We start from the raw sequence: 21,035 nt of genomic DNA on the forward strand, positions 1-21,035 counted from the left end.
ACATGAACGAGCATCGGTCAAAACAGTGAGGCGACACATGTCAACTAAAAACACAATATCATTGTATATTTCAGCTGCTTGGCAATAATGTTAGCTGACCAGACGAAGGTCTCTACATGAATCGATGCTGATACTGTGTTTTCCTGCTTCAGCCTCCCGACCACGGTCAGAAGGAACAGTGGAGACACTGCAGTCCCGGTTGGAGACGATAACGTTTCTCGCTCCAGAGCCCCGTCTATTCACTCAGCAGCAGGAAACGACACGGGAAACCTCTGTTGGTCTGGAGGAGCTGCAGCATTTATTTCTGCACAAACTTTCACTGTACATTCACTTTATATTCTCAGAGCTAAACTAACTCTTCTGCAGTGTGGAGTGTGCGCGCATGCACGATAGAGGTGGAGCGAGAGAGAGAGAGCTAGTGCGGTGTGTGAGTGAAGGCAGGCAGGCAGAGGAGCAGAGGGGCAGAGTACAGCAGAGACTCCGGCCCTGTAGACCAAAGCTATGGTCTCCCCTGTGTCTTCGGACCGCGGTCGGGAGGCCGAAGCAGGAGGAGTTAACACTGTTTAACAGACGGGCTTCACTAGATATAACTTTGCGGTTTTGGTGCTTCCGTGTAGTTTGTGTTGGATAAGCGTAGCCACACGCGAGCGCGCCTGGGACACCGACCCGCAATGATCTATACGTGTAAGAAGTTACAAACAGTCCCTTTAATAGCGTCGGGAAGTAAAGACACGGTAATACTAGGCGGCCAAAGTTGGACACACAAAGCAAAAGACAACACAGTGCAAGCCAGGCAGCTAAAGTCATGAAAAGAGACTCAACAGAAATAGGCTTAATAGACATCTGGAGAGCACTACACCCTGATGAGAGAGATTATACATTTTATTCCAATCCCCACGACTGCTATTCTAGACATGATTACTTCTTAATGTTTAAAAATGATCTGTTCAAGGTAAAAAGCTGTACAAGTGACCACACCACATTATCTGACCATGCTCCTATATCACACTTGTGATTATCTAGAAATAAATAACATGGACAACATTGATCCTATTACCCTTTGGGAAGGGGCAAAAGCAGTTATTAACGGCAAGATTATGTCTTAATCCTCCTTTAAAAAGATGGAAGAAGAGAAAGAAGTTTTATAATTGGAGTGCAAAATTGAAATCTATGGAAAGAGAACACAAAGTAACAAAGGACTCAATTATTTTGAATAAACTAAAACAAACACGCAGGGCCCTAGATGATTTACTTACAGTAAGGATGGAAATATGTCATTCACGTTTACCAAACAGAAATATTACGACAACGTTTCGAACGCTCTGAAACTCCGGGCTTATAAACTTCAAAAACAACAAACAAAATGTTATATTTCAACACTTGAGAATAATCAGACGAACAGAACAATTGCAGGTAACAGCAACGTAGCATAAGAGTATAGAAGCAAAGAGATAAAACTCTGGTGCTTTTTTTGACAACAGGAGGAAATCAGTTTTCTTTACATAGAAAAGTTTGAAAAGGGGCTTTGTGCCTTCTCCAAAAGTCTATGAATCATTTCAAGGATTTAATGAAGTAAATCCTCCGCTACATTTTCATGTGCAAAGACGTGCTGCATGGTTGTATTTGGTCGATGTTGGCTTTGACTTTGAGTTGTGATCGCATCCAAGGGCTTGCAGCAAAGTGCAGCTTGTGTTTTGGCAGGCTTTGAAAGGTGCGTGCATTTCCCAACTGAGACTGCATTGTGGCATTGTGGGTGACTTTGGAACGCTTTGGAACTTCCTGAACTGCCTCTGCAGCATTGATGTAAAAACCTGTACAAATAAAAGCACCACAAGGATTGGAGAACATTGTTCCATTGACATTGTTCCAAAGGGGACATTGTTGTTCCAAGGAAACGCATCCACTCGAGTAAACCTTCACTGTACAATGCGATGCGTTATCATGGTCATGGCATAAATAGTTATACCGCAGGTGTAGCCAGAAAAGGTTTGATGATTAAGGAAAAACTTGGGGTGGCTTTTATTGTGAAGCAGTCCTTGGAAACACAGTGTATTTGTCTCTTTTAAATTAGTGCTAGAAAAATTAAATACAAAACAAACAGAGGAACACAACAGAAAAGAAACAAACTGAAGATACACTCTGTGCACTTTGTGTTGTTTTAGCTAAATCAGACATACAAAAGTGGTTGCATGGACCAAAATGAGAAACTCCAGAGAGACTCCAATACAGCAGCAAAAACAAAGGATGGCAATGAACAGGCAGTGGGTAAAGACTTAGCTTAATGGATATAACATCTCTAACCAACAGAACTGAGGCACTTTTCTACAGCAAATTTTACCCTTTGCAGTTTATTGTGTCTGATTCTGTCATAGGCAGAAGTACAGACAGATTTCCACCACTTGGAACCACAACCAAGCAAACATGAAACCGTTCGACAACCGTTCATCTGATCGACTTCACACTTGGAGGCTGTATTGCTGATGACCCAAAGAAGCTTGCTTGTTGAGTGTGAGCTCTTGAAATCTACAGGACATTTTTATTAGTAGTGCGTTAGTGCGCACACTGTGTAGTGCATTGAGCAGGGACCCCTGTTAACTGTTACACCGCCGAACGGAATGCTGGGTACAGCTCGCTCTCTGTCACTCTCTACAATATTAACCGTTACACTGCCGAGCATCATGCCGGGTAAAGCTCGCTCTCCGTTGCTTACTACGGTACATTCAAAGAACAGGTAAAAAAAGAGAGATTGGAGAAAGATCTACGTGACATATTTATTAGTCATTTTCTCGACAACAGTTCGACTTCACACTCAGCGGGGTGTATTGCACAGGACCCAATGAAGCGCAGTGTCGAGTGTTAAGTTGTTTGGATGAGCACTTCTTGAAAAAGCTGCAAGCAGCAATACCGGAGGCCAAGCAATCAGCCCGTTCCGAACAGGCACGCTTTGAACGGGCACTGCAGTAGTTCGAAGGTAAATTGAAAAAAAAAAATCTAATTACACCAGAAACAAAAGAGTTGACCACTGAGTAACTGCTAAAGTAACCTAACATGTTTTGTGTATAGCCATATGATATAATACGTGATTGTCATTTTCTATCCTTATATGGCGGCTAATCTTTTCTGGCATAATGATAGCCTTGCTGTTGATGGTAGCGAATTAGCAGAACATATGCAGTATGGTTCTTCTAACCAGGGACCTGTAGTTATGATTATTTTGAGAAATTTTATTCATATGCACTGTCTCTGTCAAATAAAGTAATAAACTAAATTAAACTGTATGTGACACAAAACCTTTGCCATTACTCAGCTATTGTGCATTTAAACAGTATGTACACATTGCTCAGGCATAGTGCTCTACACCAGTGGTTCTCAACCTTTTCCAAAATAATAATGTTTGTGTTCGGTGTAAACTGCTGTTTTTTTTACGCGCCTCCTCCTGCTGATTTTGAGTGATTATTGTGAATGTTCTGATAAATAAATGTAGTCCAAATAAATAATGCTTTGTTTGTGATGATAGTTTTGTTTAGTTTTAACAGCTAGCACCTCTGCATTGTCCAATTTGCTCCAGGCCTTGTGGATTTTTTGACGAGCTTGATTACTTTTTTCTCTCTCCTGACCCGTTGAAAAATCAAGTCAGGAAATCATGTGCACACACACTTTGACTCTCACAAACACACTCAATAAAATCTATGCCAAATTATATCACAGGCAGGTACAGGCGATGTAAAGAAATATTAATGTTATTTTATTTTTAATATGTTATTTTATTTTTTTCTCCACGACCATCTGCCAACCCCCAGAAATGATCTGGGTTGAGAACCACTGCTCTACACAACACTAATGTTAACAGTCAAATATTAGTATGGCATTTTGTTTGGATCTCAAAATACCACTGCCCAGTAAAGGAACAGTTGATAACCTGACGGCAAGTAAAGGAAAATGGCAAATTATACCTAACCAACAGTGGTAAAATAGTTTATAGAAATATATCCAGGTAACATTTAGCATAATATAACATATAACATAATAGTAATATGGTGATGTTAAAATGAGGGTCCCATATTTTGTTTTCATGATCATGGCTCTGCCTAAAAATCTTGTTATTCATTATGTTTTTCAAATAAATGTAGTGTTGTTCAAATTTGAAATCAATTTACCAAACTGATTTCATTCTAAAGAGCTCTGAAATGTTCCACTGGGAAAAAAGTGTGAGAGCTCTACTAATGTTTCAAATTTAATCTGGTTCTCATCTCTCCACTGAACAAGTGCTCCCACTCATACATGTGCACATTTTTCATTTTGACTGTTGGCAATTTGCTGTGGTTGTTGCACTCACACACACAGACACATACACACACCAATCACTCTGGCATGCAAGGAGCTTTTATTTTCTGCATAATGTCCACAAACACCTTGAGGGTGAATGTGAGCGCTTTTGTGTGTGTGTGTGTGTGTTTTTCACCTTCTTTTCTTCGAACCATCCATATATCAATCGGCCGCCTCATCTTTCTCCTGTCCTCCACCTCCATCTCTCTCCTTGTCTCCAGAAACAGGCAGGTTATCTTTAACATCTCAACCTATTGGAGCGTAATGGCCATATTAGCCAGTCAGCCCAGGAGGACTTGGGAGAGGGCAGATGTGACATTAACAAAGGCCAGGTCAATCAACGTGTTGTGTGCCTGCCGTGTGTGCGAGTGAGCAAGGGAGAGCGCGTGAGGTCATTGAGCATATATGAGTTAATCACGTTTTTGTCCATTTCTAACGTTGTGACTATGCATTCATTTATGAATGTTTATTTTTTCTGCCCATGTGTATGTATGTGTGTGTAAATTTGCAGAAGTTTTGTGTTTCTAGTTTTGTGTGTATTCATGTTTATGTATGTGTGTGAGCTGAGTATTAAACCTTGGTTATATGTGCAGACAGGATGTATGTGTTTACCTAATTTTTCTGCTTTATTGGAAGTGTGCGTGTGTGCCAATTTGTTTCCATATTTGTGTATGTATGCTTGTATGTTCTATATGTGTGTGGATTGGTGTGTATGCATATATATATATATGTTTCTCTTTGTGTGTGAGCAAGAAAGAGAGCTAGGGAGAGTCCCCCCAGGTATTCCCTGCAGCCATTATGAGCAACAGAGAGAACAATATATCACAGTGATTGGAAAACGATATGTAGATCTATTTAACCCCACAAAGCAGTGACTCTCATTTTGGGTTTGTGATTTAATCAGGTTTAATGATCGTGTCAAAATCTTCAATGTGTCTTTTATATGTTTTCGTCGGCTAACTGACTTGCTTCGGTAAAACAGTGACGATGACTAAGCATGTCTAAAGTGAAATGTCTTCACTTCTTAATGCTACAGTGGACACCATATATTCCATATAGAGCATATAGAACATCCTAGAAATAATGTTGCTGTACCAACCTGTGAAAACTCTCTGGATATCGGGACCGTTTTCTGGACTTACCTTCAAGAGTCCTGGAGGAAATTTTGGAAATCACTAGAAAGAAGCTAACTTAACTTTGAAACCTGTAAGCTAACTTGGGAACTTGTTTACAACCACTGAGCAGAGTAGGAGCAGAGTAGGAGCAGAGTTTAAAGATGAGGTAGTGTGGCCGAGTGGTTGAAGGCGCTGGATTTAGGCTCCAGTCTCTATGGAGGCGTGGGTTCAAATCCCACCACTGCCATCCTTTCTGGACTTGCCTTTAAGATTGCTGGAAGAAATGTGTTCACATAGGCAGTTCTCCTTTGGGCAACTCCAGGTAAGTTAGAAGTGTGGGTGCCCCCAAAAAAGTGGAACCTTAAGGATTCTTGGAGGGAATTGCGAAAATCACTAGAAAGAAGTGCACGGTCCCCCAAATGCATACATTTGCACCCTTTAAGCTGCTGAACTTTTGGTTCCCACGGGTTCCCAAAGATTCTCACAATTAGTGAAAGACAGATGTTAAAGCCCCAGGACTTGTTGAGCGAGCAGAGTGGCGCAGCGGGAGCGTGCTGGGCCCATGACCCAGAGGTCGATGGATGGAAACCATCCTCTGCTAGTTGTAAAGGCTTTAGATCGGGAGGATGAGTCCATCCTCTTGGACTTACCTTCAAGAGTCCTGGAGGAAATTTTGGAAATCACTAGAAAGAAGCTAACTTAACTTTGAAACCTGTAAGCTACTGAAACATTGGTTCCCACAGGTTCCCAAAGATGCCCATGATTAGTAAAGCACAGATTTGGAAGTCCCAAGTCTTGGAAAGGCGAGCAGAGTGGTGCAGCGGAAGCATGCTGGGCCCATAACCCAGAGGTCGATGGATCGAAACCATCCTCTGCTAAGTGTAAATACTTTGGGCCTGCAAGGCTCCATGCTGTCTTCATCCTTTCCTTTCATAATCACATTGCCATGTTTTCACTTGGTTCCCAGTGTAAAGTTACACAATATCACTATTTTCACAACACTCACAGCCCAGGCATTGGTGAAAATGTACTAATACCTTCAAATAGTGGCTCTTATTTTCATTGAAACATCTCAACTTATTCTGCATATTTGCGCTCTTCACTTGTTCAACAACTGCTGAAACAATGAAGACACATTTTAAGGTAGTGTGGCCGAGCGGTCTAAGGCGCTGGATTAAGACTCCAGTCTCTCAGGAGGCGTGGGTTCAAATCCCACCACTGCCATTTGATAATGTAAGGTATCTGGTAAAGACAGTAATTTGCATGCGCCTCCTGTTAACATAGTTAAGTGTATTAACCTTGGTGAACTTGTGTGAGGTAACCAATATTACCAAAAGGGTCAGTGGCCACTTGGCTTGCTCCATGCTGACTCACATAGCCATGTTTTTCGATGATTAATGTGAAATATGAACCAAGCAGTCTCAATCAAGAATCTCAGTTTGCAAACATTTCCAACCCAAGCAAAGTCAACTGTTAAATATTGCTCTTTTGACTGATTGGTTGAAGGTATTTCCATTGAAGCTCTGGTTGCTGTTGAATGTACAATGAACATTGCCAGTTGACTACTTAAATGGGAACTTGTTTACAACCACTGAGCAGAGTAGGAGCAGAGTAGGAGCAGAGTTTAAAGATGAGGTAGCGTGGCCGAGTGGTCGAAGGTGCTGGATTTAGGCTCCAGTCTCTATGGAGGCGTGGGTTCAAATCCCACCACTGCCATCCTTTCTGGACTTGCCTTTAAGATTGCTGGAAGAAATGTGTTCACATAGGCAGTTCTCCTTTGGGCAACTCCAGGTAAGTTAGAAGTGTGGGTGCCCCCAAAAAAGTGGAACCTTAAGGATTCTTGGAGGGAATTGCGAAAATCACTAGAAAGAACTGCACGGTCCCCCAAATGCATAAATTTGCACCCTTTAAGCTGCTGAACTTTTGGTTCCCACGGGTTCCCAAAGATTCCCACAATTAGTGAAAGACAGATGTTAAAGCCCCAGGACTTGTTGAACGAGCAGAGTGGCGCAGCGGAAGCGTGCTGGGCCCATAACCCAGAGGTCGATGGATCGAAACCATCCTCTGCTAGTTGTAAAGGCTTTAGATCGGGAGGATGAGTCCATCCTCTTGGACTTACCTTCAAGAGTCCTGGAGGAAATTTTGGAAATCACTAGAAAGAAGCTAACTTAACTTTGAAACCTGTAAGCTACTGAAACATTGGTTCCCACAGGTTCCCAAAGATGCCCATGATTAGTAAAGCACAGATTTGGAAGTCCCAAGTGGTGGAAAGGCGAGCAGAGTGGCGCAGCGGAAGTGTGCTGGGCCCATAACCCAGAGGTCGATGGATCGAAACCATCCTCTGCTAAGTGTAAATACTTTGGGCCTGCAAAGCTCCATGCTGTCTTCATCCTTTCCTTTCATAATCACATTGCCATGTTTTCACTTGGTTCCCAGTGTAAAGTTACACAATATCACTATTTTCACAACACTCACAGCCCAGGCATTGGCGAAAATGTACTAATACCTTCAAATAGTGGCTCTTATTTTCATTGAAACACCTCAACTTATTCTGCATATTTGCCTTCTTCACTTGTTCAACAACTGCTGAAACAATGAAGACACATTTTAAGGTAGTGTGGCCGAGCGGTCTAAGGCGCTGGATTAAGGCTCCAGTCTCTCAGGAGGCGTGGGTTCAAATCCCACCACTGCCATTTGATAATGTAAGGTATCTGGTAAAGACAGTAAGTTGCATGCACCTCTTGTTAACATAGTTAAGTGTATTAACCTTGGTGAACTTGTGTGAGGTAACCAATATTACCAAAAGGGTCAGTGGCCACTTGGCTTGCTCCATGCTGACTCACATAGCCATGTTTTTTGATGATTAATGTGAAATATGAACCAAGCAGTCTCAATCAAGAATCTCAGTTTGCAAACATTTCCAACCCAAGCAAAGTCAACTGTTAAAAATTGCTCTTTTGACTGATTGGTTGAAGGTATTTCCATTGAAGCTCTGGTTGCTGTTGAATGTACAATGAACACTGCCAGTTGACTACTTAAATGGGAATTTGTTTACAACCACTGAGCAGAGTAGGAGCAGAGTTTAAAGATGAGGTAGTGTGGCTGAGTAGTCGAAGGCGCTGGATTTAGGCTCCAGTCTCAATGGAGGCGTGGGTTCAAATCCCACCACTGCCATCCTTTCTGGACTTGCCTTTAAGATTGCTGGAAGAAATGTGTTCACATAGGCAGTTCTCCTTTGGGCAACTCCAGGTAAGTTAGAAGTGTGGGTGCCCCCAAAAAAGTGGAACCTTAAGGATTCTTGGAGGGAATTGCGAAAATCACTAGAAAGAAGTGCACGGTCACCCAAATGCATAAATTTGCACCCTTTAAGCTGCTGAACTTTTGGTTCCCACGGGTTCCCAAAGATTCCCACAATTAGTGAAAGACAGATGTTAAAGCCCCAGGACTTGTTGAGCGAGCAGAGTGGCGCAGCGGAAGCGTGCTGGGCCCATAACCCAGAGGTCGATGGATCGAAACCATCCTCTGCTAAGTGTAAATACTTTGGGCCTGCAAGGCTCCATGCTGTCTTCATCCTTTCCTTTCATAATCACATTGCCATGTTTTCACTTGGTTCCCAGTGTAAAGTTACACAATATCACTATTTTCACAACACTCACAGCCCAGGCATTGGCGAAAATGTACTAATACCTTCAAATAGTGGCTCTTATTTTCATTGAAACATCTCAACTTAGTCTGCATATTCGCGCTCTTCACTTGTTCAACAACTGCTGAAACAATGAAGACACATTTTAAGGTAGTGTGGCCGAGCGGTCTAAGGCGCTGGATTAAGGCTCCAGTCTCTCAGGAGGCGTGGGTTCAAATCCCACCACTGCCATTTGATAATGTAAGGTATCTGGTAAAGACAGTAAGTTGCATGCACCTCTTGTTAACATAGTTAAGTGTATTAACCTTGGTGAACTTGTGTGAGGTAACCAATATTACCAAAAGGGTCAGTGGCCACTTGGCTTGCTCCATGCTGACTCACATAGCCATGTTTTTCGATGATTAATGTGAAATATGAACCAAGCAGTCTCAATCAAGAAACTCAGTTTGCAAACATTTCCAACCCAAGCAAAGTCAACTGTTAAAAATTGCTCTTTTGACTGATTGGTTGAAGGTATTTCCATTGAAGCTCTGGTTGCTGTTGAATGTACAATGAACATTGCCAGTTGACTACTTAAATGGGAACTTGTTTACAACCACTGAGCAGAGTAGGAGCAGAGTAGGAGCAGAGTTTAAAGATGAGGTAGTGTGGCCGAGTGGTCGAAGGCGCTGGATTTAGGCTCCAGTCTCTATGGAGGCGTGGGTTCAAATCCCACCACTGCCATCCTTTCTGGACTTGCCTTTAAGATTGCTGGAAGAAATGTGTTCACATAGGCAGTTCTCCTTTGGGCAACTCCAGGTAAGTTAGAAGTGTGGGTGCCCCCAAAAAAGTGGAACCTTAAGGATTCTTGGAGGGAATTGCGAAAATCACTAGAAAGAAGTGCACGGTACCCCAAATGCATAAATTTGCACCCTTTAAGCTGCTGAACTTTTGGTTCCCACGGATTCCCAAAGATTCCCACAATTAGTGAAAGACAGATGTTAAAGCCCCAGGACTTGTTGAGCGAGCAGAGTGGTGCAGCGGGAGCGTGCTGGGCCCATGACCCAGAGGTCGATGGATGGAAACCATCCTCTGCTAGTTGTAAAGGCTTTAGATCGGGAGGATGAGTCCATCCTCTTGGACTTACCTTCAAGAGTCCTGGAGGAAATTTTGGAAATCACTAGAAAGAAGCTAACTTAACTTTGAAACCTGTAAGCTACTGAAACATTGGTTCCCACAGGTTCCCAAAGATGCCCATGATTAGTAAAGCACAGATTTGGAAGTCCCAAGTGGTGGAACGGCGAGCAGAGTGGCGCAGCGGAAGCGTGCTGGGCCCATAACCCAGAGGTCGATGGATCGAAACCATCCTCTGCTAGTTGTAAAGGCTTTAGATCGGGAGGATGAGTCCATCCTCTTGGACTTACCTTCAAGAGTCCTGGAGGAAATTTTGGAAATCACTAGAAAGAAGCTAACTTAACTTTGAAACCTGTAAGCTACTGAAACATTGGTTCCCACAGGTTCCCAAAGATGCCCATGATTAGTAAAGCACAGATTTGGAAGTCCCAAGTGGTGGAATGGCGAGCAGAGTGGCGCAGCGGAAGCGTGCTGGGCCCATAACCCAGAGGTCGATGGATCGAAACCATCCTCTGCTAAGTGTAAATACTTTGGGCCTGCAAAGCTCCATGCTGTCTTCATCCTTTCCTGTCATAATCACATTGCCATGTTTTCACTTGGTTACCAGTGTAAAGTTACACAATATCACTATTTTCACTACACTCACAGCCCAGGCATTGGCGAAAATGTACTAATACCTTCAAATAGTGGCTCTTATTTTCATTGAAACACCTCAACTTATTCTGCATATTTGCCTTCTTCACTTGTTCAACAACTGCTGAAACAATGAAGACACATTTTAAGGTAGTGTGGCCGAGCGGTCTAAGGCGCTGGATTAAGGCTCCAGTCTCTCAGGAGGCGTGGGTTCAAATCCCACCACTGCCATTTGATAATGGAAGGTATCTGGTAAAGACAGTAAGCTGCATGCACCTCTTGTTAAGTGTATTAACCTTGGTGAACTTGTGTGAGGTAACCAATATTACCAAAAGGGTCAGTGGCCACTTGGCTTGCTCCATGCTGACTCACATAGCCATGTTTTTCGATGATTAATGTGAAATATGAACCAAGCAGTCTCAATCAAGAATCTCAGTTTGCAAACATTTCCAACCCAAGCAAAGTCAACTGTTAAAAATTGCTCTTTTGACTGATTGGTTGAAGGTATTTCCATTGAAGCTCTGGTTGCTGTTGAATGTACAATGAACACTGCCAGTTGACTACTTAAATGGGAACTTGTTTACAACCACTGAGCAGAGTAGGAGCAGAGTTTAAAGATGAGGTAGTGTGGCTGAGTAGTCGAAGGTGCTGGATTTAGGCTCCAGTCTCAATGGAGGCGTGGGTTCAAATCCCACCACAGCCATCCTTTCTGGACTTGCCTTTAAGATTGCTGGAAGAAATGTGTTCACATAGGCAGTTCTCCTTTGGGCAACTCCAGGTAAGTTAGAAGTGTGGGTGCCCCCAAAAAAGTGGAACCTTAAGGATTCTTGGAGGGAATTGCGAAAATAACTAGAAAGAAGTGCACGGTCACCCAAATGCATAAATTTGCACCCTTTAAGCTGCTGAACTTTTGGTTCCCACGGGTTCCCAAAGATTCCCACAATTAGTGAAAGACAGATGTTAAAGCCCCAGGACTTGTTGAGCGAGCAGAGTGGCGCAGCGGAAGCGTGCTGGGCCCATAACCCAGAGGTCGATGGATCAAAACCATCCTCTGCTAAGTGTAAATACTTTGGGCCTGCAAAGCTCCATGCTGGCTTCAGCCTTTCCTTTCATAATCACATTGCCATGTTTTCACTTGGTTCCCAGTGTAAAGTTACACAATGCCACTACATCACTATTTTCACAACACTCACAGCCCAGGCATTGGCGAAAATGTACTAATACCTTCAAATAGTGGCTCTTATTTTCATTGAAACATCTCAACTTAGTCTGCATATTTGCGCTCTTCACTTGTTCAACAACTGCTGAAACAATAAAGACACATTTTAAGGTAGTGTGGCCGAGCGGTCTAAGGCGCTGGATTAAGGCTCCAGTCTCTCAGGAGGCGTGGGTTCAAATCCCACCACTGCCATTTGATAATGTAAGGTATCTGGTAAAGACAGTAAGTTGCATGCACCTCTTGTTAACATAGTTAAGTGTATTAACCTTGGTGAACTTGTGTGAGGTAACCAATATTACCAAAAGGGTCAGTGGCCACTTGGCTTGCTCCATGCTGACTCACATAGCCATGTTTTTCGATGATTAATGTGAAATATGAACCAAGCAGTCTCAATCAAGAATCTCAGTTTGCAAACATTTCCAACCCAAGCAAAGTCAACTGTTAAATATTGCTCTTTTGACTGATTGGTTGAAGGTATTTCCATTGAAGCTCTGGTTGCTGTTGAATGTACAATGAACATTGCCAGTTGACTACTTAAATGGGAACTTGTTTACAACCACTGAGCAGAGTAGGAGCAGAGTAGGAGCAGAGTTTAAAGATGAGGTAGTGTGGCCGAGTGGTCGAAGGCGCTGGCTTTAGGCTCCAGTCTCTATGGAGGCGTGGGTTCAAATCCCACCACTGCCATCCTTTCTGGACTTGCCTTTAAGATTGCTGGAAGAAATGTGTTCACATAGGCAGTTCTCCTTTGGGCAACTCCAGGTAAGTTAGAAGTGTGGGTGCCCCCAAAAAAGTGGAACCTTAAGGATTCTCGGAGGGAATTGCGAAAATCACTAGAAAGAACTGCACGGTCCCCCAAATGCATAAATTTGCACCCTTTAAGCTGCTGAACTTTTGGTTCCCACGGATTCCCAAAGATTCCCACAATTAGTGAAAGACAGATGTTAAAGCCCCAGGACTTGTTGAGCGAGCAGAGTGGTGCAGCGGGAGCGTGCTGGGCCCATGACCCAGAGGTCGATGGATGGAAACCATCCTCTGCTAGTTGTAAAGGCTTTAGATCAGGAGGATGAGTCCATCCTCTTGGACTTACCTTCAAGAGTCCTGGAGGAAATTTTGGAAATCACTAGAAAGAAGCTAACTTAACTTTGAAACCTGTAAGCTACTTAAACATTGGTTCCCACAGGTTCCCAAAGATGCCCATGATTAGTAAAGCACAGATTTGGAAGTCCCAAGTCGTGGAAAGGCGAGCAGAGTGGGGCAGCGGAAGTGTGCTGGGCCCATAACCCAGAGGTCGATGGATCGAAACCATCCTCTGCTAGTTGTAAAGGCTTTAGATCGGGAGGATGAGTCCATCCTCTTGGACTTACCTTCAAGAGTCCTGGAGGAAATTTTGGAAATCACTAGAAAGAAGCTAACTTAACTTTGAAACCTGTAAGCTACTGAAACATTGGTTCCCACAGGTTCCCAAAGATGCCCATGATTAGTAAAGCACAGATTTGGAAGTCCCAAGTGGTGGAACGGCGAGCAGAGTGGCGCAGCGGAAGCGTGCTGGGCCCATAACCCAGAGGTCGATGGATCGAAACCATCCTCTGCTAAGTGTAAATACTTTGGGCCTGCAAAGCTCCATGCTGTCTTCATCCTTTCCTTTTATAATCACATTGCCATGTTTTCACTTGGTTACCAGTGTAAAGTTACACAATATCACTATTTTCACTACACTCACAGCCCAGGCATTGGCGAAAATGTACTAATACCTTCAAATAGTGGCTCTTATTTTCATTGAAACACCTCAACTTATTCTGCATATTTGCCTTCTTCACTTGTTCAACAACTGCTGAAACAATGAAGACACATTTTAAGGTAGTGTGGCCGAGCGGTCTAAGGCGCTGGATTAAGGCTCCAGTCTCTCAGGAGGCGTGGGTTCAAATCCCACCACTGCCATTTGATAATGTAAGGTATCTGGTAAAGACAGTAAGCTGCATGCACCTCTTGTTAAGTGTATTAACCTTGGTGAACTTGTGTGAGGTAACCAATATTACCAAAAGGGTCAGTGGCCACTTGGCTTGCTCCATGCTGACTCACATAGCCATGTTTTTCGATGATTAATGTGAAATATGAACCAAGCAGTCTCAATCAAGAATCTCAGTTTGCAAACATTTCCAACCCAAGCAAAGTCAACTGTTAAAAATTGCTCTTTTGACTGATTGGTTGAAGGTATTTCCATTGAAGCTCTGGTTGCTGTTGAATGTACAATGAACACTGCCAGTTGACTACTTAAATGGGAACTTGTTTACAACCACTGAGCAGAGTAGGAGCAGAGTTTAAAGATGAGGTAGTGTGGCTGAGTAGTCGAAGGCGCTGGATTTAGGCTCCAGTCTCAATGGAGGCGTGGGTTCAAATCCCACCACTGCCATCCTTTCTGGACTTGCCTTTAAGATTGCTGGAAGAAATGTGTTCACATAGGCAGTTCTCCTTTGGGCAACTCCAGGTAAGTTAGAAGTGTGGGTGCCCCCAAAAAAGTGGAACCTTAAGGATTCTTGGAGGGAATTGCGAAAATCACTAGAAAGAAGTGCACGGTCACCCAAATGCATAAATTTGCACCCTTTAAGCTGCTGAACTTTTGGTTCCCACGGGTTCCCAAAGATTCCCACAATTAGTGAAAGACAGATGTTAAAGCCCCAGGACTTGTTGAGCGAGCAGAGTGGCGCAGCGGAAGCGTGCTGGGCCCATAACCCAGAGGTCGATGGATCAAAACCATCCTCTGCTAAGTGTAAATACTTTGGGCCTGCAAAGCTCCATGCTGGCTTCAGCCTTTCCTTTCATAATCACATTGCCATGTTTTCACTTGGTTCCCAGTGTAAAGTTACACAATGCCACTACATCACTATTTTCACAACACTCACAGCCCAGGCATTGGCGAAAATGTACTAATACCTTCAAATAGTGGCTCTTATTTTCATTGAAACATCTCAACTTATTCTGCATATTTGCCTTCTTCACTTGTTCAACAACTGCTGAAACAATGAAGAAACATTTTAAGGTAGTGTGGCCGAGCGGTCTAAGGCGCTGGCTTAAGGCTCCAGTCTCTCAGGAGGCGTGGGTTCAAATCCCACCACTGCCATTTGATAATGTAAGGTATCTGGTAAAGACAGTAAGTTGCATGCACCTCTTGTTAACATAGTTAAGTGTATTAACCTTGGTGAACTTGTGTGAGGTAACCAATATTACCAAAAGGGTCAGTGGCCACTTGGCTTGCTCCATGCTGACTCACATAGCCATGTTTTTTCGATGATTAATGTGAAATATGAACCAAGCAGTCTCAATCAAGAATCTCAGTTTGCAAAAATTTCCAACCCAAGCAAAGTCAACTGTTAAATATTGCTCTTTTGACTGATTGGTTGAAGGTATTTCCATTGAAGCTCTGGTTGCTGTTGAATGTACAATGAACATTGCCAGTTGACTACTTAAATGGGAACTTGTTTACAACCACTGAGCAGAGTAGGATCAGAGTTTAAAGATGAGGTAGTGTGGCCGAGTGGTCGAAGGCGCTGGATTTAGGCTCCAGTCTCTATGGAGGCGTGGGTTCAAATCCCACCACTGCCATCCTTTCTGGACTTGCCTTTAAGATTGCTGGAAGAAATGTGTTCACATAGGCAGTTCTCCTTTGGGCAACTCCAGGTAAGTTAGAAGTGTGGGTGCCCCCAAAAAAGTGGAACCTTAAGGATTCTTGGAGGGAATTGCGAAAATCACTAGAAAGAAGTGCACGGTCCCCCAAATGCATACATTTGCACCCTTTAAGCTGCTGAACTTTTGGTTCCCACGGGTTCCCAAAGATTCCCACAATTAGTGAAAGACAGATGTTAAAGCCCCAGGACTTGTTGAGCGAGCAGAGTGGTGCAGCGGAAGCGTGCTGGGCCCATAACCCAGAGGTCGATGGATCGAAACCATCCTCTGCTAAGTGTAAAGGCTTTAGATCGGGAGGATGAGTCCGTCCTCTTGGACTTACCTTCAAGAGTCCTGGAGGAAATTTTGGAAATCACTAGAAAGAAGCTAACTTAACTTTGAAACCTGTAAGCTACTGAAACATTGGTTCCCACAGGTTCCCAAAGATGCCCATGATTAGTAAAGCACAGATTTGGAAGTCCCAAGTCGTGGAAAGGCGAGCAGAGTGGCGCAGCGGAAGCGTGCTGGGCCCATAACCCAGAGGTCGATGGATCGAAACCATCCTCTGCTAAGTGTAAATACTTTGGGCCTGCAAAGCTCCATGCTGGCTTCAGCCTTTCCTTTCATAATCACATTGCCATGTTTTCACTTAGTTCCCAGTGTAAAGTTACACAATGCCACTACATCACTATTTTCACAACACTCACAGCCCAGGCATTGGCGAAAATGTACTAATACCTTCAAATAGTGGCTCTTATTTTCATTGAAACATCTCAACTTATTCTGCATAATTGCCTTCTTCACTTGTTCAACAACTGCTGAAACAATGAAGACACATTTTAAGGTAGTGTGGCCGAGCGGTCTAAGGCGCTGGATTAAGGCTCCAGTCTCTCAGGAGGCGTGGGTTCAAATCCCACCACTGCCATTTGATAATGTAAGGTATCTGGTAAAGACAGTAAGTTGCATGCACCTCTTGTTAACATAGTTAAGTGTATTAACCTTGGTGAACTTGTGTGAGGTAACCAATATTACCAAAAGGGTCAGTGGCCACTTGGCTTGCTCCATGCTGACTCACATAGCCATGTTTTTCGATGATTAATGTGAAATATGAACCAAGCAGTCTCAATCAAGAATCTCAGTTTGCAAACATTTCCAACCCAAGCAAAGTCAACTGTTAAAAATTGCTCTTTTGACTGATTGGTTGAAGGTATTTCCATTGAAGCTCTGGTTGCTGTTGAATGTACAATGAACATTGCCAGTTGACTACTTAAATGGGAACTTGTTTACAACCACTGAGCAGAGTAGGAGCAGAGTAGGAGCAGAGTTTAAAGATGAGGTAGTGTAGTCGAAGGCGCTGGATTTAGGCTCCAGTCTCAATGGAGGCGTGGGTTCAAATCCCACCACTGCCATCCTTTCTGGACTTGCCTTTAAGATTGCTGGAAGAAATGTGTTCACATAGGCAGTTCTCCTTTGGGCAACTCCAGGTAAGTTAGAAGTGTGGGTGCCCCCAAAAAAGTGGAACCTTAAGGATTCTTGGAGGGAATTGCGAAAATCACTTGAAAGAAGTGCACGGTCACCCAAATGCATAAATTTGCACCCTTTAAGCTGCTGAACTTTTGGTTCCCACAGGTTCCCAAAGATTCCCACAATTAGTGAAAGACAGATGTTAAAGCCCCAGGACTTGTTGAGCGAGTAGAGTGGCGTAGCGGAAGCGTGCTGGGCCCATAACCCAGAGGTCGATGGATTGAAACCATCCTCTGCTAGTTGTAAAGGCTTTAGATCGGGAGGATGAGTCCATCCTCTTGGACTTACCTTCAAGAGTCCTGGAGGAAATTTTGGAAATCACTAGAAAGAAGCTAACTTAACTTTGAAACCTGTAAGCTACTGAAACATTGGCTCCCACAGGTTCCCAAAGATGCCCATGATTAGTAAAGCACAGATTTGGATGTCCCAAGTGGTGGAAAGGCGAGCAGAGTGGCGCAGCGGAAGTGTGCTGGGCCCATAACCCAGAGATCGATGGATCGAAACCATCCTCTGCTAAGTGTAAATACTTTGGGCCTGCAAGGCTCCATGCTGTCTTCATCCTTTCCTTTCATAATCACATTGCCATGTTTTCACTTGGTTCCCAGTGTAAAGTTACACAATGCCACTACATCACTATTTTCACAACACTCACAGCCCAGGCATTGGCGAAAATGTACTAATACCTTCAAATAGTGGCTCTTATTTTCATTGAAACATCTCAACTTATTCTGCATATTTGCCTTCTTCACTTGTTCAACAACTGCTGAAATAATGAAGACACATTTTAAGGTAGTGTGGCCGAGCGGTCTAAGGCGCTGGATTAAGGCTCCAGTCTCTCAGGAGGCGTGGGTTCAAATCCCACCACTGCCATTTGATAATGTAAGGTATCTGGTAAAGACAGTAAGTTGCATGCACCTCTTGTTAACATAGTTAAGTGTATTAACCTTGGTGAACTTGTGTGAGGTAACCAATATTACCAAAAGGGTCAGTGGCCACTTGGCTTGCTCCATGCTGACTGACATAGCCATGTTTTTCGATGATTAATGTGAAATATGAACCAAGCAGTCTCAATCAAGAATCTCAGTTTGCAAACATTTCTAACCCAAGCAAAGTCAACTGTTAAATCAAATCAAATCAAATCAAATCAATTTTTTTTTTTGTATAGCGTCAAATCACAACAGAAGTTATCTCAAGACGCTTTATATATAGAGCAGGTCTATGACCATACACCATAGTTTAGAGACCCAACAGGATCCACCAAGCGCACTGTGGCCAGGAAAAACACCCCGATTACTGGGAAGAAACCTGGAGCAGAACCGGGCGCAGGGCGGGTGGCCATCTGCCGAGACCGGCTGGGGGGATAGATAGATAGAGAGAGAGTGAGAGAGAGAGAGAGAGAGAGACAGAGAGAGAGATAGAGAGATAGAGAGATAGAGAGAGAGATAGAGAAGCAGCCACAATAGTAGCCTAGCAGCTGTAATAGCTAATACAAGTAAGACTGATAACACAAAACCAATAGTGGTGGATGGAAAGAGTGATAATACAACTATCGGAATTGATGTCATTGGGTCGTCCCCAGACGAGCTTTAAAGTGGAACTTCCAGCTGTCTCAGTCCATCATACATCTGGCTAGCTCGCCAGCACTGTCCAGCATCTCTCCTCAGTACGTCCATGAGTGTTGTTGAGGGACGTCCCTGTGATCGATGCCCGTGCGTTGGTTCCCGCAGCATCAGCATGCTTGCTGGGAGTTCTTGATGTCTTTGGCAGTGACCGAGAAGTGTTATTCTCCAGGCTGCCACATTGTCACTAGGTGTTGGAAATCCCTCGTTAGCATTGGTAGTCCCTCGTACAGACGTAGTTAATTAATGATGGTAGCAGTTGGTGTCAAGCAGGCACCGGACGCGGCAGCAGATGCAGCCACAATACCGGAGACCACCAAGATCCAGGTGAAACCCCGCTCCAAGTGTACCCCTGCTCCAGGTATAACCTCGCTCCCGGTGTGATCCCGCTCCAGGTATGACCTCGCTCCAGGTGTGACCCCGCTCCACGGTTACCTGCGAGACAAGGAGGCACAAGGACTCTCGGGAAGGAATGAAGTTAGTAACAACATGGACATGGGACATGAGTATATACAGAAGGAGAGGGGAGCTCAGTGTGTCATAGGAAGTTCCTTATGACAGTGTGTCATAGGAAGTCCCCCGGCAGTCTAGGCCTATAGCAGCTTAAGTATAAGCGTTATCAAAGAGGAAAGTCTTTAGCCTACTCTTAAATGTAGAGATGGTTAAATATTGCTCTTTTGACTGATTGGTTGAAGGTATTTCCATTGAAGCTCTGGTTGCTGTTGAATGTACAATGAACATTGCCTGTTGACTACTTAAATGGGAACTTGTTTACAACCACTGAGCAGAGTAGGAGCAGAGTTTGAAGATGAGGTAGTGTGGTCGAAGGCGCTGGATTTTAGGCTCCAGTCTCTATGGAGGCGTGGGTTCAAATCCCACCACTGCCATCCTTTCTGGACTTGCCTTTAAGATTGCTGGAAGAAATGTGTTCACATAGGCAGTTCTCCTTTGGGCAACTCCAGGTAAGTTAGAAGTGTGGATTTGGGCGCCTGAGTTAGCTCAGTTGGTAGAGCGGGCGTCCATGTATCAAGGCTTGTTCCTGACCGCGGCGGCCCCGGTTCGAATCCGGCCTGTGGCCCTTTCCGCATCCACTCTCTCTCTCCCCCCTTTCCAAGACTCTATCCACTGTCCTCTCAATAAAAATGGAAAACAGTGTCACAGTTTGACAACCACTGCTTTATGCAAATGTATGTATATATTTATTATTGGAAAACAATTAACAACACAAAACAAGGACAAATATTTTCCTGAAACCCTCACAGGTACTGCATTTAGCATAAAAAATATGCTCAAATCATAACCTGGCAAACTGCAGCCCAACAGGCAACAACAGTTGTCAGTTTGTCAGTGTGCTGACTTTACTATGACTTGCCTCAAACTGCATGTGATTATCATAAAATGGGCATGTCTGTAAAGGGGAGACTCGTGGGTACCCATAGAACCTATTTTCATTTACATTGAGGTCAGAAGTCAAGAGACCAAGCTTTAAGGAACTTTAGTTTTAAAACTGAGCCTGCTACAATCTCAAAAAAGGTCGATTGCATTAAAGAAATTAGTGCCACTAAAATTAATTTGCATTAACGCGTTATAATGGAATTTACTTTGACAGCCGAATATATTTAGATTATACCTTGGAATACATTGGTGAAAGCTAAATGCAACTTTTTTCAGTCTATTCTCTGTGTTATAAAATGTCAAAAGCTAAGCACTAATTCAACATCTCCTGCACACAGCAGTGCCTGAATATAAGAGCAAGTGTGTCACATATACATATTTTTGTTTTTAGTCCTCTAGCGGGTCACATAGACTTTTTTTATTTACATCTGGATATTTTTGCTCCAGCTACCCTTTCCTGTTTCCTTTCTGTCTTCTCTGTCTCACGTTTTCCTTTCATGCTCCCTAAGATTCAGATATCTGTTTATGTTCTCCCTTCTGTCTTTGCTTCGGCGTCATCCTCCCTCTATTCATCTCCGACTCGGCTTCACCTTGACATGGACCTATATTTCTCTGCCTCCTACTTTCTTTCACTCATTCCTATATATATATATATATATATACACACACACATAAATATACATAAATATATATGCATATATTGGGGATTTATATAAGTTGGTCCTCCTCTATTTTTAAGAGGCAAAAGGGAGACCAAAATATAAATAAGAGAGATTGGTTGAAATTAA

General features: G+C 43.4%; 16 non-coding genes across 16 annotated transcripts; all 16 read left to right on the forward strand.

The window, feature by feature from the left end:
* The first annotated feature begins 5,606 nt into the window (after positions 1 to 5,606).
* Positions 5,607 to 5,688, forward strand: trnal-uag. Its single transcript has one exon. It is a non-coding gene; the product is annotated as a tRNA-Leu (tRNA).
* An 895-nt stretch (positions 5,689 to 6,583) lies between these two features.
* Positions 6,584 to 6,665, forward strand: trnal-aag. The gene has a single exon. It is a non-coding gene; the product is annotated as a tRNA-Leu (tRNA).
* Positions 6,666 to 7,075: 410 nt separating this feature from the next.
* trnal-uag lies at positions 7,076 to 7,157 on the forward strand. Its single transcript has one exon. It is a non-coding gene; the product is annotated as a tRNA-Leu (tRNA).
* An 895-nt stretch (positions 7,158 to 8,052) lies between these two features.
* Positions 8,053 to 8,134, forward strand: trnal-aag. Its single transcript has one exon. It is a non-coding gene; the product is annotated as a tRNA-Leu (tRNA).
* A 399-nt stretch (positions 8,135 to 8,533) lies between these two features.
* On the forward strand, positions 8,534 to 8,615 carry trnal-uag. The gene has a single exon. It is a non-coding gene; the product is annotated as a tRNA-Leu (tRNA).
* Positions 8,616 to 9,233: 618 nt separating this feature from the next.
* trnal-aag lies at positions 9,234 to 9,315 on the forward strand. The gene has a single exon. It is a non-coding gene; the product is annotated as a tRNA-Leu (tRNA).
* A 410-nt stretch (positions 9,316 to 9,725) lies between these two features.
* On the forward strand, positions 9,726 to 9,807 carry trnal-uag. Its single transcript has one exon. It is a non-coding gene; the product is annotated as a tRNA-Leu (tRNA).
* Positions 9,808 to 10,979: 1,172 nt separating this feature from the next.
* Positions 10,980 to 11,061, forward strand: trnal-aag. The gene has a single exon. It is a non-coding gene; the product is annotated as a tRNA-Leu (tRNA).
* A 1,098-nt stretch (positions 11,062 to 12,159) lies between these two features.
* On the forward strand, positions 12,160 to 12,241 carry trnal-aag. Its single transcript has one exon. It is a non-coding gene; the product is annotated as a tRNA-Leu (tRNA).
* A 410-nt stretch (positions 12,242 to 12,651) lies between these two features.
* On the forward strand, positions 12,652 to 12,733 carry trnal-uag. Its single transcript has one exon. It is a non-coding gene; the product is annotated as a tRNA-Leu (tRNA).
* A 1,172-nt stretch (positions 12,734 to 13,905) lies between these two features.
* On the forward strand, positions 13,906 to 13,987 carry trnal-aag. Its single transcript has one exon. It is a non-coding gene; the product is annotated as a tRNA-Leu (tRNA).
* A 390-nt stretch (positions 13,988 to 14,377) lies between these two features.
* On the forward strand, positions 14,378 to 14,459 carry trnal-uag. Its single transcript has one exon. It is a non-coding gene; the product is annotated as a tRNA-Leu (tRNA).
* A 626-nt stretch (positions 14,460 to 15,085) lies between these two features.
* On the forward strand, positions 15,086 to 15,167 carry trnal-aag. The gene has a single exon. It is a non-coding gene; the product is annotated as a tRNA-Leu (tRNA).
* Positions 15,168 to 15,567: 400 nt separating this feature from the next.
* On the forward strand, positions 15,568 to 15,649 carry trnal-uag. Its single transcript has one exon. It is a non-coding gene; the product is annotated as a tRNA-Leu (tRNA).
* A 903-nt stretch (positions 15,650 to 16,552) lies between these two features.
* trnal-aag lies at positions 16,553 to 16,634 on the forward strand. Its single transcript has one exon. It is a non-coding gene; the product is annotated as a tRNA-Leu (tRNA).
* Positions 16,635 to 18,021: 1,387 nt separating this feature from the next.
* Positions 18,022 to 18,103, forward strand: trnal-aag. Its single transcript has one exon. It is a non-coding gene; the product is annotated as a tRNA-Leu (tRNA).
* Positions 18,104 to 21,035: the final 2,932 nt, after the last annotated feature.

The sequence above is a fragment of the Sebastes umbrosus genome, chromosome 9 (assembly GCF_015220745.1).
Source record: "Sebastes umbrosus isolate fSebUmb1 chromosome 9, fSebUmb1.pri, whole genome shotgun sequence".
Classification (NCBI taxonomy): domain Eukaryota; kingdom Metazoa; phylum Chordata; class Actinopteri; order Perciformes; family Sebastidae; genus Sebastes; species Sebastes umbrosus.